This window comes from Bison bison, unplaced genomic scaffold, assembly GCF_000754665.1.
Source record: "Bison bison bison isolate TAMUID 2011002044 unplaced genomic scaffold, Bison_UMD1.0 scf7180017864270, whole genome shotgun sequence".
Taxonomy (NCBI): domain Eukaryota; kingdom Metazoa; phylum Chordata; class Mammalia; order Artiodactyla; family Bovidae; genus Bison; species Bison bison.
The window spans coordinates 7,769,460-7,776,957 of NW_011494842.1; positions in this window are offsets into that span (position 1 = coordinate 7,769,460).

Here is a 7,498-nt window from a genome sequence, read left to right on the forward strand (position 1 = left end):
ATGCAAATAAGGCCCCGCCCCGGGTCATTTGCACCTCCGCCTCGGTGTAACCTCCGCCTCCCCCACGCCAGCCCACGTGTCTAGCCCTTGCCCCTTTGTGGGCGCTGTAGGGAAGAGATGGAGGAAACTGACCGACGCCCCCTCACTCCATCCCTTACCTCCGAGGACACTAATGCTCAAACAAGCTAGTGGACTTCACATTGGGACCTCTCTCTGATAGTTCTGCCCTCCTGTCCGCCCACCCGACCTGATCCGGGGATGGAGAGGGGCAGGCCAGGCTTGTTTGCGTCAGGTAAGCAAGCCAGGTTAGCCCCAGGAAATAATACCAGGGGAACTGGTATTGTCCATTTGGAACGGGAGGAAAAAAATCCCATCTGGAGAAGCATAGCACGTAGCACTTGCCTCTAGACACTCAGGGACTGTTAAGATTAGGGTTTCCCACGGTCTTCTACCTTTCAAACATGAGATCCCAGGTAACTGAGACAGCAGAGGATTCCTGTGTTCTCTTAAAAGATGTCTGTGTTCTCTTCCACCTGCCAACGGGTAGGTCTGCTGAGCAGCTGGACTTCAGGAGGGGGCTCAGGCCCCTGGAGTGAAATGACCAAACCAAGATTCAGATGGAGGGGACTGAGCTAGCAGCTCCTGGGCCTTAGGGAGTGGCTCTCTCAATCTCCTCATTTTTGAGGAAACAGAAACCTGAAGTCCCACAGCTGTGGAGCTTAATAATTACCTATGGAAACCTAACGTCTCCCAACTCCACATCTGGCCTCAACACTATATCACCTAGGGTCATTTAGGTATTTATGAAGAGCTTCTTCTACAAGTAACCATCCCTGCCTTCAAGAGGTGCCACCTGCAGAAACAACCACTAGAGCTGACACTGAAACCTCCTCAATGAGGGCAAAGGCCCTGCTTCAGTGCCTAGAAGCTTACCTTTTTACCAGGTGCCAAGAAGTATCACTGAAACAGTTTATTTGTGCATTAATTCTGCATACTAACACCAATCGTTTAAGCATCTACTGTGATTTTAATGGGGCTTCTCAGGTGGCATGCTAGTGGTAAAGAACCCACCTGCCAAGGCCTGAACTTCAAGAGTCACGGGTTCAGTCCCTGGGTTGGGAAGATCCCCTGGAGGAGGGCATGGCAACCCATTCCAGTATTCTTCCCTGGAGAATCCCCATGGACAGAGGAGCCTGGCAGGCCACAGTCCATAGGGTCTCAAAGAGTCAGACACAACTGAAGCGACTTAGCATACACCCACGTGCTTTTTAACAGCATGGAATTAAGCACTGTGCTACGCGCACGGTATACTGAGGTGAGAGGACATTGTCCCAGACCTAAGAGACAGTGCCATCCACATTGCATGTCCATGGCCTCATGTTTCATAGATTGTGACAAGATACCTACATAGGGAGTGGCTATGCATAGACCAGTGGCGGACTCCTAGGAGCAAGGCAATCGGCTCTTCCTGGGGAAGGGAGTCAGGGAAGGCCTCATTGAAGAGGTGACGCTAGATCTGAGTCGTAAAAGACTATTAAGAGATGGTGTTTGCCAGACTGATGAATGTGGAAGAGGAAGAAAAGAAACTCTGGGGAGGGGAGGGGGGGGAAGAGGGGGGGCATAGCGTGAGCAAGAAGAATGCAGACCTGGAAGAGCCTAGTAACTGAGGGAACAGCAGGAACTGTGTGGTCAAATCTGCTGTGCCGTGTGGCCATGTCACATGGCCTGGGACCAGGCGGAGGAAGAGAGAAAGACGCGGGAGGCTGCCAGGCTGTGTTGTAACACACCGCAGCAAACAACAACAGGCCCTGTAGATACAGCTGCAGGCTTTTTTTTTTTTTTTTTTAGTCCAGAGTCTGTGGGGGAACAGTCAGTTCCGACGGCAGCCGAGCTGGCCCCACCCTCTCTCAGAAAACCACTCCGGTCACTGCACTTGCCCTCCTCAGCACTTGGAAACACCCGTGCTTTGCAATTTCCCTGAGCTTTGCTGCCCTTCAGAATTCGAAGATAACATGGGCCCCAGCTACAAACACCCGGGTGTGGGGTGAGCAACCCTCTCCTTAGGCACAGAGCAGTTTGCAAAACCTGTCACCACAGCAGGCCTCACCGGCCTGTGACCCGTGTTCTGATTAACGCTTTGTTGTCACTGTCTTGAAATTCTTAATAAGTTTTTAACAAGGGACCCACATTTTTATTTTGCAGTTGGACAAATTGTCAGTCCCACCTGTCCCTGTCAATGCCCCTGGCCATGCTTGTGCTACTGCTCAAGCCATGTCTTACTTAAGGCACTTGGCACAGGGAACTCCCTGGTGGCCCAGTGGTTAGAACTCCACAGTTTCACTGCTCAGGGTGTGGGTTCATTCTCTGATCAGAGAACTAAGATCCCAGAAGCTTCATAGTGCAGCCAAAATAAGAAAAAACATTTGGCATTCACTTGGTTTGTTCACATACACTGTATCCCTCATTTTCACAATGATAATGTGGAGAAGGCTTGTGTTACTGGCCCTGTCAGTTGAGAAAATGAAGTGTGGCAACTTTCTCCAGGTGGCATAGCTAGGAGGTGGCAGAGTTTGTACCTGAACTCAGCTCTCCTGGGCACTATTCCATTCACTACAGTGCCACCTCCATATTGGTTTCGGAATCCTCTCAAAGGCAGATTTGTAAATGAAGGATTTTGAGTCACAATATCATGGGATGAGTATCTGTCATTTCATGGATATCACCTTTTATATACTTTTTCATCAGTTTTGAAAAACTCTCAGCCATTATATGTTCAAATACTGTTTCTATACCTTTTCCTCTTTCCTTCTGGGCTCCTAGTTGAAATATATATTATACCTTCTCACTACATCCCTTTCTTCTGTTTTTTTCTGTCTTTTGTCCTTAAATGCTTTATTCTAAAAATTTTTCTTCTCTTTCAATTCACTAATTCTCTCTTCAGCTTTTTAAAAAATTCTCCTCCATTGGGCTCTCAAATTTGGTTATTCTATTTCTTTTTTTTTAGAATTTCTAGAATTTTCTAGAATTTCTTTTTGGTTCTTTTTCAGATCTGCTATGTCATTTTCTCTTAGTGCCCTACTTAATTTTCAAGTTTGGCTTTTCTCTCCTTAAACATAGTAAGTATAGTAGTTTCAGGGTCTGTGCCCATGGTGGGCGGCAGGGCACAATCTGGAGTCCTCCTGGGTCTACTCTCATTGTCAGTTTTCCCTACTGATTCTCCTTCATGCTGTTTTATCTCCACATGTATCTAGTTATGCTTTGGACATTGTATTTAAAAAATCGTTTGAGGCACCAATGATATCTTCCTCCAGAAAGGATTTCTAGGGACTTCCCTGGTGGTCCAGTGGCTGTGACTCTGAGGTCCTGGGGCAAGGGACCGCAGTTCCATCCCCCAGTCAGGAAACTAGAGCCCACGTGTCCCAACTAAACGATTCTACGTGCCACAACTAAAGACCCTGCATGCATGCCTCAACCAAGACGCAGTGCAGCTAAATAAATAAAATGATTTCTAAAAGAAAGAAGGAAAAAGAGAGGATTTCCGTTTGTGTCCCCATCCTGGGGAAACACTAGCAAGTTAGGATCCTGAACCCACTTTTGGCTTCCCAGGCGGTGCTGGTGGTTAAGGGCCTGCTTGCCGATGCAGGAGACGTAAGAGACACGTGTTCAACCCCTAGCTCAGGAAGATTCCCTTCAGGAATGACATGGCTACCCACTCCAGTATTCCTTCCTGGAGAATCCCACGGACAGAGGAGCCCAGAGGGCTATGATCCATAGGGTAACAAAGAGTCAGACACGACTGAAGCAACTTAGCATGCTTGCAACCCAATTTCAGGGCTTTTGATTTTGAGCCTCTCTGATAACTTGAAGAGTCTGCAGGAGGGTTTGTTCATTTATGGGTTCCCCTTAGTCAGTGCTACAATTCTCTGAGGTCCCATTCAAAAATGGGAGGGTTTTTTTTTTTTTTTTTAGGTTATATACTGTTTCATAGCAAACTGTCCCCAGATTTAGCAGTTTGAAACAGATGTCAGCAGACTTTTTTTTCTTAAAGGTCCAGATGGTAAATATTTTAGGCTTGCAGGCCATATGGCCTCTGTCATAACTACTCAACTCTGTCATTATAGTACGAAACACCCATAGACAGCACATAAATGAATGGCCTGACTATATAATGATAAAGCTTTATTTGTAAAGATAGGCAGCCGTCCTCAACCTGGTAGAATATCTGCAAAAAAGCTCACAACTTGGAAATATTGTACCTAATACTGAAAAACTGGACAATGAGTCCAGAAAACAAGACAAGGAACAAAACAGGATGTCCACTCTTGCCACTTCTATTTACCATTGCTTTGGAGGTTCTAGCCAGAGCAGTTAGTCAAGAAATAGAAATTAAAAGGCACCCACGGTTTGGCCACTATGAAAAACAGTATGGAGGTTCCTCAAAAAAAAAAAAACAAAACAACGAAGTACCATATGATCCAGCAGTTCTACTCCTGGGTATATAGCTTGAGAAAATGAAAACACTAATTCGAAAAGATAAATGCACCCCCATGATCATAGTAGCATTATTTACAATATCCAACATATGGAAGTAGCCTGTGTCCATCAACAGGTCACTGGATAAAGAAAATCTCACACACACACACACACACACACACACACACACACATATATAATGGAATATTCCCTTGTGGCTCAGCTGGTAAAGAAGCCGCCCGCAATGCGGGAGACCTGAGTTTGATCCTTGGGTTGGGAAGATCCCCTGGAGAAGGAAAAGGCTACCCACTCCAGTATTCTAGCCTGGAGAATTTCATGGACTGTATAGTCCAGGGCGTCGCAAAGGGTTGGACACGGCGGAGCGACTTTCACTTCTTCTACTTCTACATGGGATATTACTCAACCATAAAAAAAAAAGGAAATTCTGCCATTTGTAACAATGTGGATGGACCTAGAATTTATCATGCTTAGTGGAGTAAGTCAGATGGAGAAAGACAAAATTTCTATGTTATCATTTATATGTAGAATCTAAAAAAATAAAACAGGCAAATGTATATCACAAAACAGAAACAGACTTACAGATAACACAAACTAGGGGTCACCCTTGAGGAGAGGGAAGGGGAAGTGGCAAAATAGGGGTATGGGATTAAGATGCAAACTATTATGTATAAAATACAGAAGTGGGGCTTCCGTGGTGGCTCAGTGGTAAAGAATCCACCTGCCAATGCAGGAAACAGGGGTTTGACCCCTGGTCCAGAAAGATCCCACATGTTGTGAGTCAGCTAAGCCCATGTGCCACAGCCACTGAATCCCGCACACCCTAGCGCCTATGCTCTGCGCCAAGAGAAACCACCGCAATGAGAAGCCCACGTACCACAGCTAGGCCTCAACTAAAGAAAAAGCCCACGCGACAACGAAGACCCAGCACCGCCAAAAATAAACATTAAAAAAAAAATACATAAGCAACAAAGATATATCATATGGCACAGGGAAATATAGCCATTATTTTGTAAAACTTTAAATGGAATATAATCTATAAAAATATTGAATCACTACATCATATACCTGGGATTCCCAGATGGCTGAGTGGTAAAGAATCCACCAGCCCATGCAGGAGGTGCAGGAGACTTGGGTTTGATCCCTGGGTTGGGAAGATCCCCTGGAGAAGGAAGTGACAACCCCCTCCAATATTCTTGCCTGGGAAATCCCATGGACAGAGGAACCTGGTGGGCTACAGTCCGTGGGGCTGCAAAGGGTTGGACATGATTGAGCACACACACACACATGTTGTTGTACACCTAAAACTAATATAATACTGTAAATCAACTATACTTGAATAAAAAACACATTCACACACATACAAAGGAAAGGAAATGGAAAGGAAAAAGTAAAACTATCACTATTCACAGATGGCACGGTATTGTGTACAGAATATCCTAAGGAATCCACCAAAAACCTGTTGGAACTAATAAATTCAAAAAGGTTGCAGGATACAAGATCAATAATAAATAGCAATTGTGAGACTTCCTGGTGGTCCAGTAACTAAGCCTCCATGCTCCCAGTGCAGGGGACTCGGGTTCAAGGCCTAGTCAGGGAACTAGATCTCACACGCCACCACTAAGAGCTCGCCTGCCACAACTAAAGATCCCACATGCCGTAGTTAAGACCCAGCACAGTCAAATAAATAAATTTAAAATAATAAAATATAAAGGATACATTTTAAAATAGCAATTATATTTCTATCCACTTTCAATGAACAATCCAAAATAAAATTAAGAAAAATTTCACTTATAATGGCATCAAAAAGAATAAAATACTTAGGAATGAATTTAACCAAAACAGTGCCAAATTTATACACTGAAAACTATAAAACGTTGTAAGAAATTAAGGACCTAAATTACTGGAAAAACATCCTATGGATCAAAAAACTTAACATTGTGAAGATGACAATACTCCTAAAATTGATCTACAAATTTAGTATCATTCCATTAGACTCCCATCTGACTTCCTTACAGAAATTGGCAAGCTGATTCTAAAATTCTAATGAAATTGCAAGGGATTTAGAATAGCCAAAACAATCTTTAAAAAGACAGTCTAAGTAGGAAGACTTACATTTCCTGATTTTAAAACTTACTGAAGACAACAGTAATCAACTCTTGGTAACAGCACATCGGTATACATATCCTTGACAATGAAATATATTAGGTCAAAGAAAGGATTGAGAATCCAGAAGTAAACCCATACATCTATGGTGAGCTGATTTTCCACAAGGCGACTAGTGTTGATAAGTACGGGAAGAAATCGAAACCCTTGTGTTTTGCTAGTGGGAATGTGAAATAGTTTGGCATTTCCTAAAATGTTAAACAAAGAATTACCATATGACCCAGCAATTCTGCTCCTAAGTATATACCCCCAAGGATTTGAAAACAAAGATTCAGACAGATACTTGTACACCAACTTAAGTATCAGCATAAATTCATAATAGCCAAAAAGTGAAACAACCCAAATGTCTATCAACGGATAAACAAAATGTGGTATATCCATACAGCGAATCATTGCTGCTTCTGCTAAGTCACTTCAGTCGTGTCCGACTCTGTGCGACCCCATTGACGCAGCCTACCAGGCTCCCCCATCCCTAGGATTCTCCAGGCAAGAACACTGGAGTGGGTTGCCATTTCCTTCTCCAATGCATGGAAGTGAAAAATGAAAGTGAAGTCGCTCAGTTGTGTCCGACTCTTAGTGACCCCATGGACTGCAGCCCACCAGGCTCCTCCATCCATGGGATTTTCCAGGCAAGAGTACTGGAGTGGGGTGCCATTGCCTTCTCCGAGTGAATCATTATTTGGCCATAAAAAAGAATGAAGTACTGATAGATGCTACAACATGGATGAATCTTTTATTTGTTTACTTTTTACGGCTGCACTGGGTCTCCATTGCTGCACATACGCTTTCTCTAGTTGCAGCAAATGGGGCTACTCTTTGTTCCGGTGCACAGGCTTCTTCT